The 27,993-nt window shown below is 40.4% G+C and overlaps 1 long non-coding RNA gene across 1 annotated transcript; it reads left to right on the top strand.

The window, feature by feature from the left end:
- The first annotated feature begins 1,865 nt into the window (after window positions 1-1,865).
- On the top strand, window positions 1,866-26,647 carry LOC143440714 (uncharacterized). The gene is made up of 3 exons (XR_013108183.1): window positions 1,866-1,996; window positions 17,094-17,175; window positions 26,332-26,647. It is a non-coding gene; the product is annotated as an uncharacterized LOC143440714 (long non-coding RNA).
- The last annotated feature ends 1,346 nt before the right edge of the window (window positions 26,648-27,993 follow it).

The raw sequence follows: 27,993 nt of genomic DNA, 5'->3' as shown, positions 1-27,993 counted from the left end.
AATCCTAACTCAGAAGAGTATAAGAAGACTAAGAACTCAAAAGAGGGAAACCCCAATTTCTATAGTAACACGTGGGGAGCACAAAAGAATCCCTCAGTTTCTTCAGCTTCAGCAGGAGAATCAGAATTCAAAGTGATCCTGGTTTGTATAGTGAGTTTGAGGCCAGCACAGACTGTAGGACACCCTGTCTCAGAAACAAAACAAAACAAAACAAAACAAAACTGAAAACAAAAATGTGTATTCCCACTTAACCTTAAAGCTGCTGGCCTCGGGGCACACTTCAGTGGCTTCAGTCTTGTGTAAAGTGTAGCAAAGTCACTTTGACCCCATAGTAGAGAAGAGCGTTAGAGGTCACAATCCAGTTCAGGCTTTAGATATTGAGTAAATAACCTTGACCAAGAGTTAAGAGTGGGGAAAGACAGCAGATTTTGTCAGTCCCATTAGAAAAGTGAAGTTAGAAAAAATCAGGTTACACTTGGGTCACAAAGACTTTGTGGTGGAAAGACCAAAACAAGAAGGAAGAAACTGAAAATTACTTGTCTTTTGGTCTCAACCAGTACAAGAAGAGCAAGAATCTAGATGGAGTTTGACCCTGTGCAGCACACAACCTGACACTGATCTCGGAGCACAGATATTGCTCCCGAGGACTGTGGCCTCAAGGACAGACTCCGATCCCAGATAAGGGAAGAGTCCATGCAAATAAAGACAGCCTTCACAGAAGTAGAAAAACTGGTTCCCTAGGTGCTCATGCTAAGAGAGCGCTCCCATTGGTTGGTGCCTGGGAAGTGTTTGTATAGTATACTAAGGGCTGAAATCATCAGAGGAGAATTTAATCATGTAAAAGCTTGCCACGGTGGCCAGGAGCTGAGCCCTGGCATACCAAACCTGTGTGTGACTTTGGTCAGGGAATGGAACTCAGTCAAGGAGGTTGCTTTGCCCATTCCGTCTCCTGCTGTCTTTTTGTGAAAGGAGATCCACAGTTAGGAAGACATTGTGGCCCCTAAGCTGACTGATTTCAACCTGTCTTACTGAAATGGCCTACAAGTCTCAATATAATCTACTCTTATATTATAGGCTTGGATTTGGGAGGCAGGCTTCCAGGGCTGAATCATAACTCCGCCTTATGTAGCATCCTGACCTGGGACAGGTTCCACAGCCTCATTCTCTTTCAGTTTCTTCATTATTGAGAACATAACACGAGTGGGACCTGTCTCATACCATTTTAAAATGAAGGTTAACTAACCTAAGAGCCATACTCTGCTTAGAAAACTGTCAACCCTTTAAATACTATATAAACATGTAATAAATAAAATTAAGACTCGCAGACTCCTAGAAGCCTGTGAATACATTCACCAAAACCCACAATTCTTGTTTGAAACCTTCAACTCTATTGCTGTACACACATCTGGGGTACTTTGGGTACAGCTCTTGTGCTCGTGCTCCCCTGCCTCCCCCATTCGCAGATTTTTGTGCTGTGTTCGGCAGGCAACAGCAGCTCTGTATTGGGCAGTGAGGCTTGCTCCGGCTCAACTCCCAGATTCGTCTCACTTTTTCCAACAGCCTAGGTCAGCTAAGAGCAGCAGCTGGGCAGTGGCCCTTCTTTAAAAAGGGGTCTCAGTGTCCCACAAAGTTATTGTGTTCATTTGAAATACTATAGCAAGTGTGTGATACAACTCAAGTTAGAAAAGGTACTAAAATGTTTTTTTCAGTATGTATCGTCATTATGCAAATGAGTACCATGTATGAAAATCTGGGATCTATATCGCCTTCCTGTATGTTATGTGTCAATGGACCTGTTTGCCAGGAAATAGAAGTCTCAGAACTCAGCCTGCCTTTTCTACTGTAGACAGAGGGGAAGTAGGGTGTGTGTGCGTGCAATCTTTCCCCACCTCTCTGCCCTAAAACTACCAAGAGATCCTGTTTGTATAGCACACAGGTGCACATGAGAGCCTGACCATACAATGACAGGGCAGAACCCAACAGGAAGCCAGCACAGGTAAAAGATGGCTTGCTTTTCTTTTTCTCTTTCTTTCTTTGTTTCTTTCTTTGTTTCTTTGTTTGTTTGTTTGTTTGTTTCTTTCTTTCTTTCTTTCTTTCCCTCCCTCCCTCCTTTCTTTCTTTCCTTCTTCTTTGTATTTTGATAATTATATAATTTTATTGAAAATAGATTCTTTTCCCCTTCCTCTACTCATCTCAGATCCTCCCCATTTCCCTCCAGGTCTATTCCATTTCTGTCTCTCATTACAAAAGAACAGGCTTCTAAGAGATCACAACCAGATATGACAAAATAAGATATAATAAGATGAGGCAGAAACTTTGATATAAAAGTTGGGCACAGCAACCCAACAGCTGGAAAAGAGTCCCAAGAGCAGGCACAAGAGTCAGAGAGTTGTTAGCTATAATCTATGTGCAGAGGACCTGGTGTGAACCCATGTAGGCCCTGTACTTGTTGCTTCAGTGTCTGTGAGTTCATATGAGCCTTGCTTAGTTGAGTCAGGGGGCTGTGTCCTCTGTTGCTCTCCATCCCCTCTGACTCTTACACTCTTTCTGTCTCCTGAGAGACTCCCTAAACTCTGAGGAGAGGTGTTTTAGTTAGGGATTCTATTGTTGTGACAAAACATCATAGCAAGTTGGGGAGGAAAGAGTTTATTTGGCTTACAACTCCAGATTCTAGTCCATTGTTGGAGGAAGGCAGGACAGGAAATCAAGCATGGCGGAAACCTGTAGGCAGGAACTAATGCAGAGACCATGGAGCGGTACTGCTCACAGTCTTCCTTCGCTGGCTTGCTCAGCCTGCTTTCTTATGGAATCCAGGACCACCAGCCCAGGGATGGCTCCACCCACATGTGCTGGGCCCTCCCCAAATTGATCACTAATTGAGAAAATGCCATACAGCTGGGTCTCATGGAGGCATTTCCTTAAGGGAGGCTCCTTCCCATCTATGACTCTAACTTGTGTCATGTTGACACACAAAACCAGCCAGTACAAGAGGATTTGGTAGAGATCTCCAATTTAGACTCTCTCTGTGTAATGTCTGATTATTGGTCTCTACATCTGTTGCTAGAGGAAATCTCTCTGATGATAACTAGATAAAGCACTAACCTATGAGTACAATAGAATATCATTAAAAATAATTTTATTGATTTTTTTTTTTAGACGGGTAGTGTTTGGTTTAATCCTAGGTCTCTGGGATATCTAATCTCTGATTCTTGGTCAACCAAGCAGTATGGGGTATGGGTTTCTTCTCATGGAGTGGGCCTTGTGTAATATTAGACATTGGTTGGCTACTCCCACAACTTCTGTGCCTCCGTTGCCCTAGAATGTTTTTAGTCAGGACAGATTGTAGATCAAAGGTTTTATGGCTGGGTTACTGTCCACAATTTCCTTTCGGTAGCCTGCGGAGTACCTTTCTGCACAAAAGAGACTAGAATGTAGGGGCAAAGGCTGCCTGTAGGCACCAGCTCGACTTCTAGATGTTCAATGAGTTGTATGAATTTTGTCATCAGCAGTGGGGCCCAGCTTTCAGTTTGCAGAGAACAACCCGTTGTCTTAGCATCAGCTGGGGGATTTTTATAGGATCCTTTTGGTCAACAACTCAATTAATACAAGCTAGTTGCTCCAGTGGAACTTTGCCTGACTACAAGAGACAGCTAGTTGAGAGTCCCTGTCTTTCATTACTAGGATTTCTCATTAGGATTACCTTCATAGATTCCAGGAAATTTCCATTGCACTAGGTTTCCACACCACTCCCAAATGCCCACCAATTTCAGCCATTTATAACCACACAAACCTTCTGTCTTTTACCTGATCTTTCCTGTTCCTGTCCTACCCTTGCTCAGTCCACCTGTAAAATCTACTCTATTTCCCTTTCCTGGGGAGATCCATATATCCTTCTAGACCTCTCTTTAAGTCTGCATCTACAGATTATAGCTTGGTTATCACTTAATGGCTAATATCCACTTATAAGTGAATATGTACTATATTTGTCAGAAAGAAAGCTTTCAGTGTGCCAGCCCAAGATCACAAAGTCAAGGGCAAGAACTTGGCTTGGAGTTGAGAGCTAATAATATACCCAGTACTACATAGAGTAAGATAGATGCTCTGTCCTGGCTTTGAAGGTATTGGATTAGATCAATGTGTGAAAGTCCTTACAGAATGTGCTAAATCAAAAACATAGCACAACTGAGTAAGGCCATGCAAAGTCTTACCTCTGTGGTAAATAGAGGGTTAATTTTCTGTTTAGAACTTTAATATTCGAAAAAATGGAAAAGAACTTGGCACATCAGAGGGACATCAGAAGGTCAGTGTGGCTGAAGTGCAAGGAGGAGCCTTGGTGAGTCTGGAGAAGAGCCAGCTCATCTGTTTGGCCTTCATTCTGAGGTCAACAGGAAGCCATTGGGGGATTTAAACAATAGAATGGCGAATCCCACTTTGACTTGCACGTCAAAGGTGGGTGACTGATCAGATGTAGGTAGAGATATTTAAAAGACCACTGCAGTATTTACCATGTGTCTCTCCAGAGGGAGATATTCATATAATTAGATAAACTATGATGCTTACATAGGGACAAGAGTGAAAAAGCTAAATAGAGTGAGATTTTGGATTTGTTTTGAAAGTATATTGCAAGATAATACATCCAAAACTACCTAGAGTAAGATTTAGAAGAAGAAAGAAAGGAGTTGAGACAAAAAAAAATGAAAGTGAAGAAACTAAAAATGATGTCAAATTGTGAAAGAGATAAGATCCATGTAAAATACACATAACACGTAAAAGGACTGCATTGTAAAAGAAACCTACCTGCTACACTGAATGACAAGTTCCAAATTTGTCTTTTCTAAAAACTGAAAATTTTACTTGCAACTATTTGAAGTAGAGTCATGGGTGCTCTTTTACAAGCATCCTCAGGGTAAGCCACTGTCACAAAAATAGTTAACACTTCCAGAGAGGCTTTATGAGGGGAATCTATAGGAATACTTATGAAATTTCAAGGCATATACAAACAAACTCTGTTGTTATAATTAGGGTATCTAAAAGAAGAAACAGCCTTCATTAGTGATGATCAACAGATTTTTAGAGATGATGGTGACTCCGAAAATGGAAGAGTAAGGATCAGAATCCACAGGGAAATAAGAGTTGAATCTTCATGTGAATTATCTCAACTGGCCAGACGTGGTAATTATTCAGGACAAATGACCCAACTTGAGGCTGCAATAATTCCACGTGGCTCTCAATGTTCCACAGAGACACTGAAGTAGCGCTTCATGCTTTCATTTATCTGTGTGTATGCTATCATGGGCATCATAATAAAAATTTTAAATCAGGTAGATCAAAGCACAGCTATAGGCAAACCTCCAACCTCCTTCACTATAGAGTTTAAGCTGACATAGAAAAACTGTTCCTGTCAAAGAAAAGTGACATCTTTTCATTTGACTTCAGAAAGTCCCCTGATATTAATAATAATACATAAAGTTATTAACTCCTTCTAAGAAAAGGCTTTTTTTATTCGATATTTTATTTATTTACATTTCAGATGTTATCCTCTTTCCCCATAACCACCCCCAACCTTAATCGCCTATCCCATCCCTCCTCCTCCTTTTTTGCCTTTATACTGTTTAAATTACATGCAAGTATTAAGGTCAGTTCTAGGTTGAGAAACTAGCAATACAATAAATGCAAATAGTCAAGGGACAAGCAAGACAGTAAACCCAGATAGTCAAAGAATATGCATGACAATAAAAAGAGTCCCCTGATCACTCCTGTGGTCACTATTTGTAAGGGCTTATCAGGATGACCAAAATATCTGAGCCTATTTCCCTGTCCTAGCCCAAAGTCATTTTCATGCCTGAAAAGCCTACTTTTTCGTTCTAGCTTAAGATTTAGATTACTGCCTATAATTACTTCTTTGTTCTAGCCTAAGATTTAGATTCCTGCTTGGAATTTCTTCTTTGTTCTAGCCTTGGATTTAGATTTCTCCTTGAGTTTACTTCTTTGTTCCAGCCTAATGTCAGATTCCTGCCTGCAGTCCATTTCCTTATCCTTGGCCTATCTCAGATTTCTTCTAGGCAGCCCCAAAAGCTCTCCACTTCTCCCCCCTTTTTTATTGCATAAACCAGACTGAGCCTGTCTTAGGTTGTACTGACACAAAAGCCTTCCTTACCCATTGTGGAATATGTATTATTAAAAGCAATGCACTTCTGTCTTAGGTTGGTAAGGCTCTGTATAGAATCTTACCTGTCACTCATTGAACTTGACTATAAAATGAGAGGTTTCTAACACTTGATTTTCAGTATCTAGGATCAGACTAAGTTTTCTGTCATGTGAAAATCCTATGATGATGTCAGCAGATGAATATGGGGCTCCAAGAGGGTCACTGATGACATGTCAAATGTGTTGATGGAGACACTGATGAGCAGTTCAGGAGACCTTCTGATTGTGTTTGAATTTCCCTCTGTTGCCACAAAACTTCTAGTGACATAGTCTTAGCACAGCATCAATACCTGAGTCTTGTTTTTATATCAACCACACTTGGGTAATGTTCTATTTATTTATTATTTTTATGGTTTAAAATTTTTTTTAAAATTTTGTTATTGGATATTTTATTTACATTTCAGATGTTATCCCCTTATCCCATTCCTCCCCTCATGCCCAGGAACCCCTTATCCCATCCCTCCTCGTCCTGCTTCTATGAGGATGTTCCCCCACCTACCCCCCCCACTCCCACCTCTCCACCCTCAAATTCTCCCACACTCAGCGTCCAGCCTTCATGGGACCAAAGTTCTCCTCTCCCAGCTATGCCTGACAAGGCCATCCTCCCTACATATACAGCTGGAGCCATGGGCCCTTCCCTATGTGCTCCCAGGCTGGTGGTTTGGTCTATTTATTCTTAGGGATGGAATGAGTTCATGTTTATAGTGGGCTTAGGATATGCTACCTAAGTGTGAGGACCAACAGACCCGGATGACGTGGCAAGAGGTAGTGTTTGGGTCTTAGCTCTTAATAATGAACCACAGGAGGATGTGGGCAACATGATAAATGGGGTGCCCTATGAGCAAACGTTTTTTCCTTTGTATTCATGCAACTATTGTAAAACCTATCACAAAGAACATGAAGAAACCTAACGTGTAAAGGAGTTGGTAATAGCTATATATCTTTATTCTATCCTTCTAAAGTCAGCTAATGAGTGGTATTTGCTTTGAGACACTTATAATTCTAGCATTTATTTGACTGAAACAAGAGCATCATGGGTGAAAGGATAGCCTGTGCTATACAGTGAGACACTGTGTCAAACAAACAATAAAAACCTTCTACTAATAAAACATTACCTCCAGATGTTGGAAAAGCACTAAATAATAGCACACGTTTTAATCTAATTTTATATTTATAAAGAAGCTATCTTATGCAAGACAATTTTCACGTTACTTGTAGAAGCAATGTAAAAGCCACGAAATAAGACAGCTTACATTGTAGTCTCTTCTAGCCTTCCACAGGAGAAGGTTACTGAGAAACAAATAGACTAAGCTGGGAGGTGGTGGCACTAAATGTCAGAAAAAAAAAAGTAGAAACGTCCCGGTTGTGGATTCTAAATTATAATTCCAGATTTACAACCAAACAAACCTTTTAAAGTCCAAAGAATGTTCCAGAAATTAAGAAGCCTCTTGGGACATGCACAGGACCACAAATCTCATAGTCGACCCAGCTTTGGCTCTCTATCCAATCAGGGGGAGACTAGCTAAGCGACTGTGGAAAGCAGCAGATAGATGTCTTCATCATAACATTCAATACCTTAGTATTTATTTCCCTAGGAAGGCAGACTGACGACGCACAAGTAAAAAACAAAACAACAACAACAATAACAAAAAAACTTCACAAAGCATACAGGGAGCTCTTGGAGCTGTTCTTTTCTCTCAGCCGAAGTTAGGGAAGCTTTCTGCATCAAACAATAGAACAATCTACTTGTTTCTCAGGATCTTAGTTAACCTTCCCTTCTGACCTATTTAATCATTTGCAAGAGTGAGTGTAGGGTACTGCACTGTTGGTAATGACAACCATGAATGTTAAGATTTAACCCATGTTTCTTTATTCTGATAGGTGGTGATGGTTCTATTGCCACAAAATGCTATATGCAGGGCCCTCTAAAGAACTGGGTCACTGACAGTCAATTATGCAAGCATTATGGTAATAAACATATTTTAAACATCAACTAATCATGAAATACGGTTCTGGATTCCATCAACTTGAAGGTACCTAAAGGTACAAAGTCCAGGCTACCCTGGAAATGTGCTTAATTGTCTGTTACAAGACTGCTTACTCATTTTTTTTCTTAGCTTTCACTTCCTTCCGCTTTCTTTAAATGTCAGGAAAAAGATGAGAAGTCACTCGGAGAAGGAGCTAATTATAGCACATAAGCATTCTGGAGAAGGCAGGAAGAAGAGGAAGCCACATGACGACAACCCTGAGAGTAGAACTGTCTGCCCAAAAGAAAAGACCTAGACAAGAGACTGAAGTGCGGACACTACCCAGAGCTATAGTGGGTACTGCCCAGATACTATCTTATAATTGCTTTACTCATGGATGATCCACTTACACACTATTTTAAGAATTTGTCCCAACTGGCCCTCTTCAGTCTAGCCTTTAGAAAAAAAAAAAAAGCAAGTCAGAACAAAAGACCTTCAGGAACCTTCCAACTGCTTCCTATGTTTTGGCTTCTCATAACTTCTTTAAAATACTCTTATAACTTAATGCTGTAAATTTCAAACATATAGAATGATACGTTCTTTCTTTTGTGGCACTGGGACCACTATTGTTACTTGTCCCCTTCTAAGCTGGCTTTTCCTTTTATGCAGGAATATTTTCAAATAAAAATTATCCTGTCCTTGTGTTTTGACCCCGCCTCTTCCTGTATGAACAGTTAGTACATGTTGTCCAGGACTTAGGCCAATTAGCTGTGAGTTAATCAGAGATGACTGAAGCTTGGACCTTAGCCTTACAGTCTCATCTAGCCAGGGGCTGGTGGTCAACTCTGGACATAGACTTGTAATGCAATTCTGACTTCTCTATCTGCCAGCTTTGGCAAGTTATTTCAACCAATCAGCTTTCCAAGATTTCCCTGCACAAATGCTATACAGTTCTCATATCTGTTTCATAGGTGGAAACAATGAAACACCAAAGTCCAAGTCTGATAGAAAATTCTCAGTAAATATATCTGCTTGATTATTGCCAAGGGTGGTATTAGTTACCGTCCCACAGCTATAACAAAATGCCTGACGGAAGTATCTTAAGAAAAAAAAAGGGGGGGTGTTAATTTGAGTCTTGGTATCTACATGCTAGTGGGGAAGGCCTGCTGTGGAAGTGGCTAGTCATATTGTATATACAGTCAGGAACTGGTGGGGGAGTATGATGTGGCTGGTCACACTGTATCCTCAGTCAGGAAGTGGCGCAGGAGTGTGATTTGGCTGTTCATACTGCATCCACACTCAGGAACTGGAGAGATCAATGCAGACATTCAGTTAAGGATTTTTCCTCCTTTTTATCGAGTCCAGAATCCTATTCCATGAGATGGTATTGCTTGCTCAGGGCAGACCATCCCTCCTCAACTACACCTCTTTGAAGACACCCTCAGTGACATGCTTGGAGAAATTTATCTGTAAGGAGATGCAGAACCCTGTCAAGTTGACATTAAAAGTAACCATCACAAGGGCTTAGTTTAGGTTAGCTTAGACGACTTTGAGACTTTGAGACTTTTCTCTTTTATTTTCCACTCTACCTGGCCACTAGAGGTCACTGCCTTGGTGTTTGTTTCTTTTTAAAGTAAAGGGGAGATATTTTGGCATCTGAGCATATATGGGGTCTGAGCATAACCTGGCTTGTAGAGGCTTCTTGATAGTGATGTCAGCCTTACATTTCTTCTGCTTAGCCTTGTCTTAACCTTTCTGATATTTGTGAATTATTCAGTGCAGAAGAAAGACACAGGGCACGATTACACATTCAGTGCTCTGTGTCAAGGCATTCTCTCTATAAATATTTATTCTGAAGTTTTGGGATATCAGGCTCTGAGAGGCAAAAGAGAGCCAGGCAGGGAAGCCACAGCCTCTGACCTCAGCCTTGAAAATAGCACCAAGCAAAATCGAGAGCTCTGGGAATGAGTGGGCTTGGCTTTGGCTCAGGCTTGGAGGTAACACCTTCGACCACGGTGGGAGTCTTATGTGCATGGTGATGACTCACCGCTGTCCATACTTTGTCTAAACCCAAGTGAAATGAACAACTGAAATATTTTAAATGTCAGAAAGGGAATGCACAGTAGAACTGCAAAGTCTATTCATATAGTTAGCTTTAAGTGGAGACTTAGAAAATTATGTGAGCTGAGAGGTGACAATGTTTTCAAACTATTTTCTGGCTGAGAATGCTAGTGCACCGAAAATGGATTTTTTTTTTCTGTGTCTAATTCTGAGAATGACAATGGAGAGTAAAGTATGAATTTGGACTTAGTGTGGTAGGGTTGGAAAACACAAACTCTATCAACTGTATCAAATAGCTGGAGGTCTGAATTGCCAAAGCTGCCAGAGATCATCAGGCCACCATGAAACTGGCCAGTCTACAGTTTCACTACAGGCTTGGCAGTGATTTCATACAAAAATAACAGCCAGCTGCCTAGCCATCTGGCCTGGATCTTGTCTGGTACCATCCTCTGAGCTTCAAAAGGTGGTGACTGTCCCCTCACAGCTCAGCATGCAGACAAGTTGAAGGCTGAGGCCTGGCCTAAGACCTATCCTACAAGGGGAGTGAACTGGGTGCGAGGTTGGGTCCCAGCGAAGCTCCAGATTCAGCCCCTTGTTCCCAGCTTACCCTGAATTACATCATACTGACTGTACCATAATTAAAGAGAGCTAAGGAAAGGGCATGGGAGAACTTGGAAAATGATGGAAGACGCCAAGATGAGCTTGGTTACCATTTCTGGGTCAGTTTCAGTGCTGTGGGAAGGGGGATAACCTTGACCTAGTAGTTTATGGATACCCTCAAGGCCAGGAAAAAGTCAAAGGCTTGAGCTACCTCTATGTTTTTTGACTGGTTACCAAGCAACAACAGGCTACTGAGCAAGCATAAGGAGATGGATCAAGTTTATTAAGGGCAACACATCTAGGGGTTGTGTTTCTGGAAAAAAAAAAAAAAGGCTGGTTGCATAAAAGGCAGAGGCACTTCTGAAGAAAACAGAAAGATGATCACTTGGACCTTTTAGAGAAAATGCACTTTCACTTTTACCAACTAAAGTTCTACCTCTCCCTTTCTAATTGAGACCTTCCTTCCCCATCTGGGACAAAAACAACGAATTTGCCAGCTCTTTGTAGTTACTGGGAAAGGAAGTGGGTGCCTTCTGGGTCGTTTATGAAGTGAAGCTGTACATTCAGAGGGACCTCCACCCATCCTAGTCAGCCAGCTGATAGCTCAGGAATGAAACCACATCACCAAGAGGTGACAGGGGCTCTTCGGACTTTCTCCCCTGCCTCCCCGCCCTCAGGAATTTGTCAGGCCTTCAACCAGAGTAGAGAGCAGGCGTTGAAGCAAAAAACAAGGCCAGCCTGGCCTCCACCACCCACTCTGCTGCTCTGTTTTACAAACACTGAAGCAAAGACCTGCTCTCCTCACATTTCTTGCCTGTACCCCAGAACAAGAGGGCTGTGTCTCATGGTGCTGAAGAATAGGAATGTTAGCATCAGATAAGAGGATGAGAAATTCTGTCTCCACCCCCATGTTCCCAGATACCCATGGGAGACTCTTCACTCCTCCTTTCTCATCAACTCTTCTTTTCACCTCATGAACTTTGAATCCATCCCTCCCACTTCCTCCAAGTCTTACACGAGACTCTCAGTCTGTTTTACTTGAAAACACTAGGTTCGGGGTTCAGGTTGATCCACTGCTTCTGCACATACCCCACTAACCCCCCCCCCCCCCTTACCTTCCACTCATATTTAAATTGTGAGAAGACTACTTAGTTTTTACTCCTCTGTACAGCATCACTGGAGCACAGCCACATGGAGTAGGCTCCCCTCAAATGGTCCATGAATAGCTAGGCAGGGAAGAAACATATCCAACAGTAAGAGACAGGCATAGATTGTGAATTAGTATGTTTCTTCAGTTCACTAAGTGTTAGTATTTACTGAGTCTGGCAAAGTGGTTTTTTTGTGATGCCATGAATGTGACTAGTTGTTATTTCTGACATTCGGTTACCTCCTAGTGAGTAAGGAAGGGTGCAAGGAAGGGTGCATCACAGCTTTCCAGAGACGCAGAGTGAACTAATGGGAAAATTTTCTGTGTCTCTCTGTTTCTGTCTCTCTTTGTCTCTGTCCTTCTGTCTCTCTCTCTTTCTGTCTCAAACCTCAAACACACACACACACACACACACACACACACACACACAATTTTTTAAGGAATTGACCCACGGAAGTAAAAATCTGCAGAACCATGGTAAGGGGATAGCTTAGACAGAAAAGTGTGTGTGTGTGTGTGTGTGTGTGTGTGTGTGTGTGTGTGCAAAAGCATGAGAATCTGAGTTGCAGCCCCAGAACCCACAGAGAAACAAAGAGAACAACAACAAAAAACAAAACAAAACAAACAAAAAGCAAGGCATAGTAGCATAGAATTTTCCATGCTGTGCTTTGGAAGAGTATCCAGGTAGATGCCCTGGGGCTTACTGCCAGCTAGTCTGACCTAATTAGTGTGTTTCAGGCCAGTGAGAAAGCTTGAGGAACAATACTAAAATTAACCTCTGTATCCTCTTGTCTGAGCATTTGCAGACCCATAAACAAACACACCCATGAACAGAGAGACAGAGAGATATTTACACCAAAGTATTTTTAAAATGTAAAACTCCGTAGAATAAAGTAACAGACTAGACACCCAGAAGAACTGGCATGGCAGCGCTACTGGGTGTGAAGGGAGTCAGGTTTCCCTCGTTAGGCTTTAAGGACTCATGTGTATTTTGGATGTAGCTCTATTTTATTCAGTTTGCTGATTTAAATGTTAGTCATATTTAAAGAAAATTCAGTCATAGCAAAACCCAGACTGCACTGGCCTAAGCTCTGGGCAGCACAGCCTACAGAAGATTACACATGACCGTGATCACACAGACTTGTAGGCAGATGGTGACAGCTGAGTGTCATCATCATTCAGATGATAAATGAATGAATATCTATGTACACTGTCTGTCTTTGGGGTGAGCTGGGACTATCACGAGAAGTACCTCTGTAAGCTTTGGTCTTCCCGTTCACATTTGTTAACGGCTCTCGGCAGATGCCGTGGGCAGACCCACAGGTATGTTGACCTCACAGGAACCTGTGAGTATTGTTATCACTTTTGGAAAGTAGAAAAACAACCCCCCCCCCCCAAAAAAAAGAAATTCTGACCAAATTGTGTGAGGTGATTCCATAGCTAATAAAGTAACAGAAGTCAAATTTGAGTGCAGGCCACTTCACTGCAACGATGTTTATGTCCTTTTCACTACACCATGATACTTTAAAAAAATGTATTTAGCTTAAAGTCTTATTTCCAAAAAAAATTAAAAAGAATTTATGTAACTGCTAATTCTATGATATCCTTGGATCTCTATTCACCACTGTTCCATTGCCAGGATAAAGCACTGTGACCAAGCAACTTACAGAAGGGAGAGTTTATTACGGGTTGATGGTTCCAGAGGGATAAAAGTTTATCATCATTAATGCAGGGAGCATGTGAGCAGGCAGACACAGCACTGGAGCAGTAGAGAGATCACATCTCAATTTACATACAGGAGGCAAGAGGGCTAACTTGAAATTGTATAAGTTTTTTGAAACCTCAAAATGACATACTTCCCCTAACAAGGTTCACCTCCTATTTCTTCCCAAATAGCTGCCAACTGGGGGCCAAGTATCCAAAGGCCCGAGAGTTTTGGGAGACATTTCATCTAAACCACCAATGATACTATAGATTAACTTTTTGCTATTTCTACCTCATGAATATTATGGTTTGGATAAGGCTTGTCTCCTTAATGCATGTGCTGGAATTTTGGTCACTAATTCAATGGAATCTTAAGTGTTTAGAATTTCCAGTGAGGTCTAGTGGGAAGTCATTGGGCCATGAGTGCCCTTATGAAGGGATTGCTGTTGGTGTCATGAAATGGGTTAAGCCTCCCCCTCTCTCTCCTGTCATATGCTATGAGACAGCCACCGGATGGACCTCATTAACTAGCAATGTCAACTATTTGGACTTTCCAGTGTCCAGAATTGTCATCCAAATAAGCTCCTTTTCTTTATAAAGTAGCCTGCCAGTGGTATTTTGTTGTAGCAACGTAAAATAGATGAAGGCAGTTAGATTTTCTCATTAAGAATTCCCATCTACCACACACATACACACATACAAAGTTATGAGTGAAGCATTTCATATTAGCTCTGCAGCTGGAGAGAACCATGGTACTGAGTCAATACCCTGAAGGGAAAGCTCCTCACATGTCATTATTATGACTGAATTTGTCAAGAAAAAAAAAAGGCCCCTTTTATTCCAGGCTAGACATGGAACACACAGACACAAGTCTTTCTCGATGGGCCAGGCAGGATTGTTGGCACTCTAGAGATCTGTTAACTGTCTCTTCTTGATATATAAAGAACAGTATCTATACAGGATATTCTTCTTTAACATACTCAATTTAAATAGGCAATATGGGAAACACACAACAAGTAAAAACTGTATTGTATGTGGAGCGCCAGGTTTACCAAAAAAATGCATGACATGGATGTGGTAATTCAGTGACTGTTTACATACAGCTTGCCCATGATTGCCACTTTACAGGATGCAGAATGAACAGCGTCATCTGCTGCCTGAAGGACAAGGGGAAGAGGAAAGAAGTTGCATTGATGGCACAGCTATTATATGGCAGTTAATTCTATCTTAGTCCTCATAACATCCCTCCAGGCTGATAGTGTCTCCTAAAACAGAGGAGAAAAGTCTGTCTCAACAAAGATTCATTTTACATTGACCAAGATCACATGACTGACAAACACTAGGAACTCAACCCAGATTTCTTTCTAAATATAAATCCCTGATGTTTTATAGTAGATCTCAATAAAACCACTGTAGGTCATGCAGGGATACAGCCCCAAGAATGGATCAGGTAAGGTGGAAGAAGCTGTGCTGTTACCTGAGAAAGACTTTAAGGGGAACAGTTGATATTTTCCATGTAGACAAGTAAAGAATGTTTAATGGAAAGGGAAGAATAAAGCAGAACCTAGAAGGAAAGGCATGAGGGACTCAGAGGAGAAGCTGAATCAGTTTTCAAAGATTGTGAACATCAGCTTGATATCCTGGAGTCTACAATCAGTGTGAATCACTTAAACATCTGATAGACAGCTGTAGAAATTAGGCAAGAGACCTTGTCAAGTGTCCTGAAGATATTCAGAAGGGACAGAGTGCACCAGCCAGTGCAGAATGGCACGGAAACAAAGAAATAAAATCCAAGCAAAGGATGAGGAAGGCTGGTAAGAAAGAGGGAGCTAGAGGTCTGAGGAAAGATGAGAAGAAAGGTGGAACACTGTATCTACATATATCTTAAGTATGGTCTGCTCCCCATGAACTCAAGTTCAAGTTCATTAAAAGGATAGGGATTTAATCCAACTTTAATGTTTACAAATGAGTGGGACTCTGGGAGATGTTAATACTAGGTAAGATCCAGGTGGGTCCTTGAGTAGTCCGTTTTCCATTACTGAGATGAAAAAGAAGAAAGAATTGTGTTCCAATGTATGATGTGAATGGCCAGGGGTTGGGATGGCTAAGACAGAGTAAAAACAGACTGGAAGTGATGGAAAGACTGTATGACTGGAAGCCACCAGGGAAGCTGGTAGTGACTTACACAGGAAAAGATTCAGGGCTCTATATGGCTAAACCATTCAAGAAAGTCAGGAAATTTCCCCCAAATTAGAGCTAACCAAGACATGAAGCAGAAAAGTCAGAAGTTAATGTTCAGTGAGGGAAAACCAAGTTGTTGTAAAATGCATAATGAGGTATCTAGTGAAGAAATATTTCCATCAGAAAACAAAACAAAACAAAAAGTCAAAACAAAACTTAGAGGTATTTTATTCCTAATAATTTAGAATGTAGATTTTAAAAAAAAGTATCAGATATGCATGTAAAAACCATGTAACCCATCTTAATTCCTTCAGGTAATGTTGAAATGTGTCTTGCTAGCATCCCTGTCCTCGGACTCACCTAATCTAAAGCACAGCAAAGATGAGGAAACAATAAACTCTACAAATCTCCCATGTCTTTATTTAATCAATCATTTGCTGTCATAGAAACAGGCTTATTCAAAGATATGGGAGTGAGTTCAAAGATTTCATGTCTCTGTATGGTTCATAATGTCAAGCTAAATGGATAAAGTGGCGATCTATATAATATACAAAGACACACAAGCTGGAGGAATAGCTGACAATCAATATGGGGTATCAGGGAAAGTCTGTCCAGCATGGTATCATGAGGCACATTCCAGCCCTATGAGATGGCAGCAGGTCAGACAACTAGGTCAGCAACTGCACTCTGATTCTTGCTTCTATTAACTCCCAGGTTTTGCAAGCCTGGAACTTCCACCTACCCAGGGCAGATTGCTGGAGCTTATCTGGTGTTTATTAATGCAGAACTCACTGTACTGTCATACTTTTGTCTGATCCAAGAGTCCCATTCCCCAGGAAAAAATGCAGAGCCCTTGTAACACTCACCACATGCAATCTGAGTTTTTCTATTGTTAGCATTCTGCTTAAAAGAATGTTATTTAACGATCATGTGGGTGGGTAACAACAATAATTTAAAAAAAAATGAGTGTAGTAGGTCAGCCACAAAATACGACCAGGAAAAAAAGCTCCAGCTGTCAGTTGACTGGAAGCATTTGCTTTGTGATCACTTTAAAACACCATTTGGAAACCACCTCGGAGTCCTGGAAGTCCAGTTTGTTCATCTTGGCGTACGGTGTTTAAGGCTCTGGGGTGGGTATGGAGACAGCTACTCATGGGATGTGGCCGTGTTACTAAATTTTTCTCACATTATCTCTCTGCTGGATTTTGTTTCCATCATGCCATTAGGGTCCAAAATTATTGTGTGCAAGGCACTGTGATAGTTCCTGCAATCCATGAACTCAAACAGAGATTACATTCAGTCTGAAAGGTAGGTTCTTTGCTTTCCAGTTTTCCATGTGGAAATCGGGTCCCACGGAACCAGGAACTGACCACACAGATGCATATTTAAAAAGCAGTGTTATTCATGCTTCTTGAATCTATGTTCTGTACTGGTTTCTGGAGTCTGTGTTGTTCACTCTGGGGTGCAACATTCACCCTTGTAAAAGGCCTTGTGAAATACTCTCAGCTCCCGTTTGGGATGATGCAAATCTGCAGATTCTTATGCAACAATAGTAGCAATAATCATAGGCCTTAAAATAATGTATATATGGTTCACTTCATCCTCACAAAGTCTTATAACATGGGACAGTCCAACTTTCAAAGCAATACACCGAGGCTTGGGGAACTCGCCCCAAATCCCCTACATCACAGCTAATAAGGGCAAGTGTCTACATTTGAACCTTGCTGTACTGGTTACCTTTCTATCATTGTTATAAAAACCATGGCCAAAAGCAATTTGGAAATGGAAAAATTTATTTCAGGTTATACATCTGTGTCACACTTCATCACTAAGGGAAGTCAAAGCTAGAACTCAAGACAGGACTCTGGAGGCAGAAATTGAAGCAGAGACCAAGCGGGAATATGGCTTACTGACTTGTTTAGTTTGCTTTCTTATATAAGCATGCTCAAGACCATTCACCCAGTAATGGCACTGCCCTCAGTGAGCTGGACCCTTCCACATCAATCACCAGTTAAGCAAATGCCCCATGTGCTTGCTTACAGGCCAATATAATGGGGACAATTTCCTAGCTGAAGTTTTCTTTTCTCAGATGACTTCAGCTTGTGTTAATTTTTAAAATAAAATTAACCATTATACTAATTATATTAAGTATTCCAACATTGAAGCTGTTGGGTCCAGTATGAGCTGGGCCAGCAGCATCTAAGAATTTGCGTATAAGGCAAGTTCTCAGGGCTTGGCCTTGACCTACTACATCAAAAAGATTGGGGGTGGGCTCAGCAAGCTAAACCTACCCTCCTACAAATTAGTATGCATGCCCAAGCTTGTCTAGGATAGAGCGTGCAACTCTGCCCAATGCTGTGTACGTTTCATCTGCTCTCTCTCCTTGCTGCCCTGAGTGCAAAGAGCAAAAAAGGAACTGGTCTAATAGACTGTTTTGTAAATGATGTGAAATTTCTCTTGTAAGTTCTTCAGATTGAGTTGGGATTCTTGGTATTGAGGGGGAAAAACAGGTCTCAGTATGAAGGAAGTGAGGTTAGCCCATTGAGCTTCATTTCTCTTGGACAGCAATGTAAGGAGAATTGAAACAGTGCCTCAAAGAACTCAAGGGTAGAATTCATACAATGCAGAGATTGTATTTTCTCTACTTGTGATAAATTTTACATTATCTCCAGAGTATCACGCTTGTGAAATACACTACCGTCACAATTATAGGTAGTTTTGTGGAATTTTTTTTGTTGATGTGATTTTTGTCAGCAATTGTTAAATAAGAAAAATATTTCCCAAGGAGTTGTTTGTTACAAATGAGCAATGCCATCTAAATATTAAATCTTAACCCTTCAGTGCTCAGTGAAGACAATAGAAGAGAAAAAGTAGAGAAAAACTTGGGAAAGTTGAGAAGCAATACAACTATGACTGAGTTAATATCTACCAAAATCCATAGGTTAAAAACCATTCTTTACCAAAAAACAAAACAGAACAAAACAAAAAGCCAACAAAAACATTTTTTTACGATGTTGAAAGTATTGAGGAGCGATTTTTTTGGATGGATTCAAATACAGTTTCATAATTTCTTTTATAGTACTGCTAATAATAATAATAACAATAATAGGTTTTAAAATAATTCATACTTCATTCTCACATTTAAAAAAAAAATTGAATAGGTCAGTAGCTGACAATTCTGCTACCAAGAAACTAGCAACTTAATATATCTGAAAAATGGAGCTCAGGCCAGACATGGTGTCCACAAGACTAATCAGGAGTTTGAAACAAAAGGATCCAGGGCCTGCGGTTGGCTTAGGCTGTGTGGAGAGTGTTCTAGGCTATCCTGGATGCTGTTGAAATACTATACCTCAAAATAGCTGAGCCCCATCCCCAAAGTTGTGCTAAGAGTTCAGTAAGTGAAATCTTAAATGAAAATCATTTCAAACACAATAATTAATACAGCCAGAGAATAAAAAGCATTAGAATTGTTTAATTGACTGATATGGGCACAGGATGTGGTAGATCAGGTTCTAGTGATATATTAATGAGTATCATGTAAACATGCTTTATTATTCTTTTCATATAGTCAACCAAGTCTTTTTCTGCTATGGTGTCTATCTGGCTGTTTGTTTGAAAGAAAGTCTTACTACAGCTGTCCTCAAACTCAGTCATCCAGCCTCAGCTTTCCAAATGCTGGAACTGTAGGATTGTATCATTGCTACTTGCTGCAGTATGTTTGGAATGGGTACTGAGAACATATCCAGAGTTTACCATGTAGCCTGGGCTGGTCACCAGTAGGACTTCTTTCTTATTTATCACACATTAACAAATGTATGATGGTGTCAATTATAAAACAAGATGTAGAAAAACCTGTGTGTTTTAGAATGAATGCAATACAGTATTTGCACTTTCATCGCTGCTTAGAAATCAGAAAACAGTATATATGTGTTTGTGTAAGAATATGTGTATATGCATGTGTATATGTGCATGCATGTGTGTGCATATATGTGTACACATATTTACGCATGTATATATGCATGCATATGCACATGCAGATATATGTATGCCTGTATATAGCTGTGCTTGTTACAGTATAGGGCAAAAACTGGCTCACAAGAACATTTGACAATAGATGGGATCATGGATCCTACACTTAGAGGACAGAACATTTCCAGAGCAGCTTGTAAGCCAAATCAAAATGACTACAGCCAGTCAGTTAAGCATCTACTTGTCTGTTTCTCATTTGTTGACGTGACGTAGAAGATGTGGGGCTAGTGGTAAAATGGCATTCGATTCTCTGCAGCGGTTTACTTGCTTGTAAGAGCTTCATTCGTGAATAAATACAGAGTGATGCCTTCTTTTTTTTTTATTAGATATTTTATTTACACTTCAGATGGCGTCCCCTTTCCCCATTCCCCCCCACCCCCCTTAGGAAACCCCTATCCCATGCCCCCTTATCCTTTTCGCATTTATACATTTTTAAAAAATAATGTTAATCATAGGCTTTATAAGTTTGGAATTGTTCAATCAGAGGTGTAACCCACTGACCAACCTAGATATAACAACTATCTTTGACTGGTGGAGATACTTGAACATCTGCCTTCCTGTCTCCCCCCTCTTTCTCTCTTTCATCACCTAGCTTCTCCTCTCCTTCTTCTTCTCCTCTTCTTACTCCTTTTCTTCCTCTCAGTACTCCTCCTACCTTAGCTCCTAGAGTGATGCCTTCTATAGATCATGATACTCACAGTCAATAAACAGTGTGAAGGAAATGATCCACGGAGGTTGAGAGTGAGCAGCAAACATACGGCAGGAGTCTCACTCTGTCCACTCTAGGCTGCTTTGTCCTCTCACACAGCTGGGCATGTAGAGTTCCCCCTCTCTGCTGTCAGAAGACAGTATTTGAAGAACTAGATTTACAAGTATCCTTGACACTATGGCCTCATGCAAGCAGAACAAAACAGAAAATAGTGAAAGCCTGGCCCAGACTGAGTGCTTTTGATTTTCATAGACTTAGTAAACTCTTGCTTTTTCCACAGAATCAATACTTAAGGAAAAGCTGAGATAGGGCACTCCGTTCCAATTCTCCTTATAGGACTGTTCGAGAGAAATGAAAAGGACAATTAATTCACTGAAGCAAAAGGAGAAATGAGCCAATTTGTCACGAACTCTAAAAACAAGTAAGATCAGCCTGAGAGTTAAGAGAGAGCAATCTTTCTCAAAGAAAGGGTTTTGCCAAGGATGGCCTTTGGTATCTGACAAAGCAGATATAAAATCCATTCCACTCAACTCTCTGTTCTCTCATTAATGCTATCTTGCTATCTCCTTTCTATCTGCAGTGTATGCTGAGGCCATAAAGCTTTTATTATGCAGAGGTGTCTCTAAGCAACCTTGACATTTCCAAGTTGGCATTTCTTTTGTTTGTTTGTTTGTCTCCTGGCTTGTCATTGCCAAGGTAAAGGCACTTTTCATGTGGTCCAGGTTGCTTGAGGCAGACCAGTACTGTCCCTTCGTTGTTTTATCTGCCATTCATCAATTGTCTTCTTACTACATCTGCTATCTATTACATACCCACAATTATAATCTGAGCATCACACCAGATGGCGGCAGCTTACTCACAGGTTATGCACCAAGGCCACCATATGCTGGATGATTTATGTTTGGACTTTCCGGAATTTCAGGGAGAAATCTAACATAAATTCAGTTTCCTTGTGATACCAAATCCCCGGATCAATTGTTCACTTCCTTGGACAGTGATTACTGGTAGTGAGACACAAACCAAAATGAGTATAGTGTCAATAAAAGAGATGTCACCCCATATATACACCACTGCATGGCCATTGTGAGCTGTTACTGTTTACTTATCCATCCATTCATTTATTTACTCAGAGACAGGGTCGTATGTAGCCAAGTCATGTATTCTAACTTACTATGTAACCATGACCTCGAACTTCTGATCCTTCTGCCCTATTCCACTGAAGATTACAGGCATGTACCGGTCTGCATGGTGCAAGGTATTAAACCCAGAGCTTCCTGGACACTAGACAAACCCTCTACTCACTGAGCTACAGTCTCAGCTCCATGCCTAGTTCTTGAATGCCAAACACATAGCACAGTGCCTGAGATGTGAAAACCTCATATACTTCCTGTCCCCTGCCAAGTAAGGGGTTCAAGTCCCATACCAACTGAAAATGATTTTACTCCTTATTGTAGTGTGTGTTGCTCCAGAACTGACTACATTGATACCCTCCACACTTTTCTTTGAGAAGAAGAATCTCTCAGTCTCTTTCTCTGATATTCCAAGCCAGTTCTTTCGGAGCCAGTCGATTTTTCTCAGGCATGCCATTGCTGTTTGTATGTCTGGAACATGATCTCTGTAGGTGGTACTTCTCCACCTAACAGCTTTTTCTTCTTCCTTTAAAGCATCCCACGAGTGTTCTTATCATGTATATACATTGGATTGTGATAAAAATTCTCATTTAAAACTACACATGAGTTTCTATTTGCTTATTTGTTTAAACTTGTTCTGTTTGCTATGTAGTCCAAGGCAGCCTCAGATTACAGGCAAAACTCCTGCCTCAACCTCCCAAGTGCTTAAGTTACATTGATACAACACTATATATTAATCAAAACAAAAGTTTTTATGAAACTAGAAAACTTGAAAGATGGGCATTGGCTCTCCTATGATATGCTGCTCAGGAATAAGTCTAGAACCAAATAGAAGAGTTTTTATTTCCATCAAGTGACGTATCTACAGATAAAAGGAGTCTTGCTAAGTGTACACGTGCTTTACCATGTCAGGCCTAGACTATATTAGGAAACTTTTGACAAGTTTTCAGAAAATCCTGATAAGTTGAAGGATAGTCAGGGTGTAATGTTAGTCTTGGCTTTTGTTGTGGGTAGGCAAAAAGATTAGAAGAATTGATAAGCCTAAGAGGGGCCAGATGAGTTAATCTTGACTTGGGTCACCAAATTATAAATTAGGAAGCAAGTCCATCCCAGAAAAATACCTAGAAGGGACGACAGTTATGAGGTCTGTAAGAAACAAATGGAGTATTTCCTTCCCTGCAGAGCCAGGGACAATCTGTGTTCTCTGGTTTGATGAAACTGTTCCTCTGATTTCTCTTTAATCTACTTTCATGAAGATGTTGATTTTTTTTACTTGTGCCATTTTGTCTAATAGTGTGATGTTTACCTTGTGTCTATGACTTGATATTCTTGTTTTTATGTGTAACTATATGGGCATCCTTGAGAACGTTTCCTCTCAGTCTAGCTATTTTGGTTTCTGCCCTTCCTTTCTTTTACACTGTTCCTTCTAAGAAAACGGTCATTAGAAATTGTTATCTCAATTCATTCCTGGCTGAAGTACAGGCAAGGGATAGTTGACCCCCTCCATAAAGTTATTTTCGTTGCGACTTTATAACTGTAATTTTGCCACTCTTATGAATCATAATATAAATCTCCGTGTTTTCGTGATAGTCTTAGATGACTCCAAAGAAAGCATCATTCAACCCCCAAAGGAGGTCATGACCCACAGGTTGAGAAACACTGGTCTAAGAAAAACCTGAATATAAAAGAACATTCTAGAATCTTAGCAGCAGCAACACTTACATAGATGTACACCAGCCAGGAATAGTGGTATGTGCCTGTAATCCTAGATCTCATTAGGCTAGGGCAGGAGAACTATTGTAAGTTCAAGGCCAACCTTATCTACATACAGAGTTCTAGGTACCCCAGGACTACATGGTGAGATTTTGTTTCTAAACATAGAAACAACTGGACCAACCAAACAGACACAATATCAACAAATAAAAGATTTAAGTTCAGCGAAACAATGAACAAGCTATCTTAACTGGGTTTCTATTCCTTTTTTTTTTTTTTTTTTTTTTTTTTTTTTTTTTTTTTGCACTGGGGTTTGAACCCATGTACTTGCACACGCTAGGGAAATGCACCAATGTCAAAAATAGAACCCTATGACTCCTGACTCCGATAATTCACTTACCTTTGACTACAGAGGCTGTGTAGACAGGGTTTGGACTGGTTCACGTTCAATGTCCATTTAGCAATGTCAGGGGTCATTAAAAAGGGAGGTTTCCCTGGTGCTTTCAAGGGAAACCACATGATCAGCTAGACTCTGACTTGTTCTAGCAGGTAGGAAAACTGATACAAGACACAATGAAAGGAGTCAGGAAGTTCCTGCTGAATTTTTAAAATTGGCCCCTAAGGAGATTTGAGTGACCATAACAGTGAAAAGGGGTGGTTGGGAGGGAACAGTCTTGGCATACCCTATGGGAAGGTATGAGTGAAGAGTAGATTAACTAGCAATAGCAAACACAACAGCAACAACAACAACAAAACAAAAACAAAAAAACCCAAAAACCAAAAAAATAACCCAACCTCTATTATATGTCAGCTGTTCTATGATTAAACAACAACAAAAAAGCTCACATTGCCAGTTCCCCTTAGCTCTTCTATAATTTTTTTTTAAATCCCCAGCCCTTCCTAACAAACTACAATTATGCAATTTTAATGTATGCTCAATTCTTACAAAGCAGAGAGGGGTCCTTATTCTCTAGTTTCTATGTGGGTTAGTCTCTCCATATTAGGAAGAAGCAGAGAGGCACCACATATTTAACCGAAAAAGAACCTATGCCAAATGCTGCCTAGTCTTGCTTGGCTTCTACAACATTGAAGGGGTCATTAATTACTATTAATGTAACCTTAATTTTTGATCTATGCTTGTTTAACATATTTATGAAAATGCATGCTTTTTAGATTCTTCAGGTTGTGGTCTGGTGTTTGCTTCTGGTTTTTAATCCACTTTACTATAGAGAAAACTTTACTTACTGAAAACAACTCAAGTCAGCTATGAAACAGTGTGTTGTTTTCTTAAGATTAAGAAGGAAAAACCCTGTAAAGGGGGAATAAAACAATAGGGACATTCAAAGAGACAAAAGACATAAACTCTTAGAGCCCTAACCCATAGATGCTGTTACCCACCCAGTTTCTCTCCTCTTCTGCTAACAGGGTATAGAATGTGCCAACCCTCGTATCTCCATCTTACACAAGAAAGCACCAGGGACAGGATAACACTAAGATGTCTCCAGAAACAAACTAACTGGCCATGGATCTGAATCTTACATGGAAAAACTCCTTTAAATTTATGAAGAAAGTCCCTTGCCATCCTACTAGTTAACATCCCAAGCCCTCCCAAAATGTCTGCTCTTTCCTGTCAGTGTGCAACTGAGTTTCCTGAAAACAATACTCTTCTTAATTTAAATTTTTATCTGAGAAAACAGAACATAAACAAATGAGCAGTGTTTAGTTTTAAGAACCTTAAGAGCATACTACCCTGATCCCACAAGACCTATAATCTAGAAGGTCCAAAGTTCTGTAAGAAAAAGGATCTCCTTTGTGGTCATTTGCTAATTCTTTTTCCTTCTTTTAAAACAAAATTTGCTAGCATCTGTTGTGTTTTTTTTTTACATTGCATAAAGCTTTTACATGAAAAGTATTTATATACGAGATACCCAAAATACTACTCATTGAATACAAACACCCACATATGGACAAGCAAAGATAGTCATACATCAATGCATGCATATATATGCATATATTTACAGGTAACATTTGAATAACTGGTTCTGAAGAGGAAATATTGAGCAAGGACTGAAACCTTGTAAGAAAACTAAAACAAAACCAAACAAGACAAAGAAAGGTCTGTCTGAAGGTCAGAAATGTTAAGAGCAAAGTTAAATTAACTCTTTGTGCCTGGGCTTTAAACTCTGTCTTTTCCATCTCTGTATTTACAACGGGGCTGAGAAGAATCTTGTTTCATTCCCAATATTAATGGCCATCATTTTTGCCTGGAATACTCTTAAATATGTTAGTGGGAAAGTCAAGTAGATATATCAGCCTAATTGACTGACTGGGATATTATGAATTGAAGAAACTGGTTGTTTTGGGGTTTTTTGTTTGTTTTTTTATTGGATATTTTATTTACACTTCAGATGCCATCCCCTTTCCCCATTTCCCTCCCCTTAGAAAACCCCTATCCCATACCCCCTTTTCCTGTTGTGTTTCCATAAATTTAACAGTCGAGTTAGACCATAATAATGATTTTATGTATAGTTTATGTGCTTTCTTAAGCAGGGGGTACTGAATTTTGTTTTTTTTGTTTTTGTTTCTCAAGACATGGTTTCTCTGTGTAGCCCTGGCTGTCCTGGAACTCACTCTGTAGACCAGGCTGGCCTCGAACTCAGAAATCCACCTGCCTCTGCCTCCCAAGTGCTGGGATTAAAGGCGTGCGCCACCACTGCCCAGCAAGGGTACTGAATTTTTATTGTGAGCTTCTTGGAAGGCAATGCAAAGCTAGCAATTCCTTTAGAGGCTGAAGATCAACTTATTGTGACTGTTGAGGGCACAAAAGATAAGGAAGTTAGGTATCCATTTATGACACATCTACAACTCATCTGTCTTCTCCAGGTGGAAGAGCAGACCAGAATGGCCTCAAATGCACCCAGCAGAGGAGAGTGACCTTGAATTCCTAATCCTCCAGCCTCCACCTCAAAAGTACTGGGATAACAAGCATGCTATAGCACACCTGGCCTGAGCTTTTAGAAGTAAAAAAACACTCCACGTAATTGTTTGCTTTCCCAAACTACTCGAAGATTTGAAAATAAATGATTTTGTAGAGATTAGAACTATCTTGAATATCAGTTGGACTGTTCTCCTTGTTTTCTATGACAAAGATTAAGTCAAGATCACTGTTTGGGTTCATTACAAACCAAATAAGCAGATGGTGAGTTGAGGCACACACTGGGAAGCCTTCCTCTATCACGACAGGCCTCCCTCAACCCGTGGATCACTATGTTGAGTCACAAGTGTTTTACGATAAATGTGGAATATCAGAGTCTAGGACTCTTATTCAGTATAAAGAATTTGCCCATATTTTGCTTAGCTCTAAAGGCAGCAACCGCCTACGAAAGGATTGTTTCTTCATTTTGTACTTTTGTGACTGCATAGTATACTATATTACTAACTCTGATATTGCCCTTATTTTAAAAACAAGACCCACATTTGACTCATGGTGATGTCTCTTCCTTGGAGTCAGGCTCACATTGCCTCTGGCTCTGCCTCTGTTACCACAGTGAATTCCCACTGCAGTTCTCTGGCTCACAAAAGGGAGTCCTGACACCATTAATACTTTCCTGCTTCAAAAGAAAAAAAAAAAAAAAAAAAAAAAAAAAAAACCACTTCTGTGAATTCTCCTTGATAGCTGTAAATTCAGTTATTCACCCACTCTTCCTGTGAAGCATGGGTATAAGACAATCCAAATATAAATGTAAAAATCAGCTAAGACACTAGGTGATGGAACTCTTCAGAGAACAGTATTGAAATGGGATAGATACAGTCTTGTTAGAACCAAATCTGGGCTTCTGATTGCATGAACATACAGAGTCATGTCTTAGTTAGGGTTTTACTGCCGTGAACAGACACCATGACCAAGGCAACTCTTATAAGGACAAACTTAATTGGGGCTGGCTTACAGGTTCAGAGGTTCAGTCTATTACCATCAAGGTGGGAACATGGCAGCATCCAGGCAGGCATGGTGCAGGAGGAACTGAGAGTTCTATATCTTCATCTGAAGGTTGCTAGCAGAATACTTGCATCTAGGCAGCTCAGATGAGGGTCTTAAAACCACATCCACAGTGACACACCTACTCCAACAGGGCCACACCTTTTAATAGTGCCATTCCCTGGGATGAGCATGTAAAAAACCATCACAAGTCATTTCCACATTACCAAACAAAACAGGAAAGTGGGTTCTGAGACCCCAAGATTAGTTAGGACAGAACTTGAAAGAATATACCTATTGGAAGGCCTGTCTGGGCATCTGCAAACCTAGTCTACAAAGTGAGTTCCAGGAAAGCAATGGTTACACAGAAAAACTCTAGGTACCTAGGATTAAAGTTTAAGAACCATTAAATCAATGGGCCATTCTCCACCATACCACCTCCAACAAGAATGAGTTCACCCATAGACCTGCCCTTTTCTCAGAATTTTAAGAAAACATTTTCTTAAGCTCCAGGGAGATACCAACAATTCTGTGATATGTTATACTTGCTAACGTATAGAAACACAGCA

Source organism: Arvicanthis niloticus, chromosome 30 (genome assembly GCF_011762505.2).
Source record: "Arvicanthis niloticus isolate mArvNil1 chromosome 30, mArvNil1.pat.X, whole genome shotgun sequence".
NCBI lineage: Eukaryota > Metazoa > Chordata > Mammalia > Rodentia > Muridae > Arvicanthis > Arvicanthis niloticus.
This window is presented reverse-complemented; position numbering and strand designations above follow the sequence as displayed.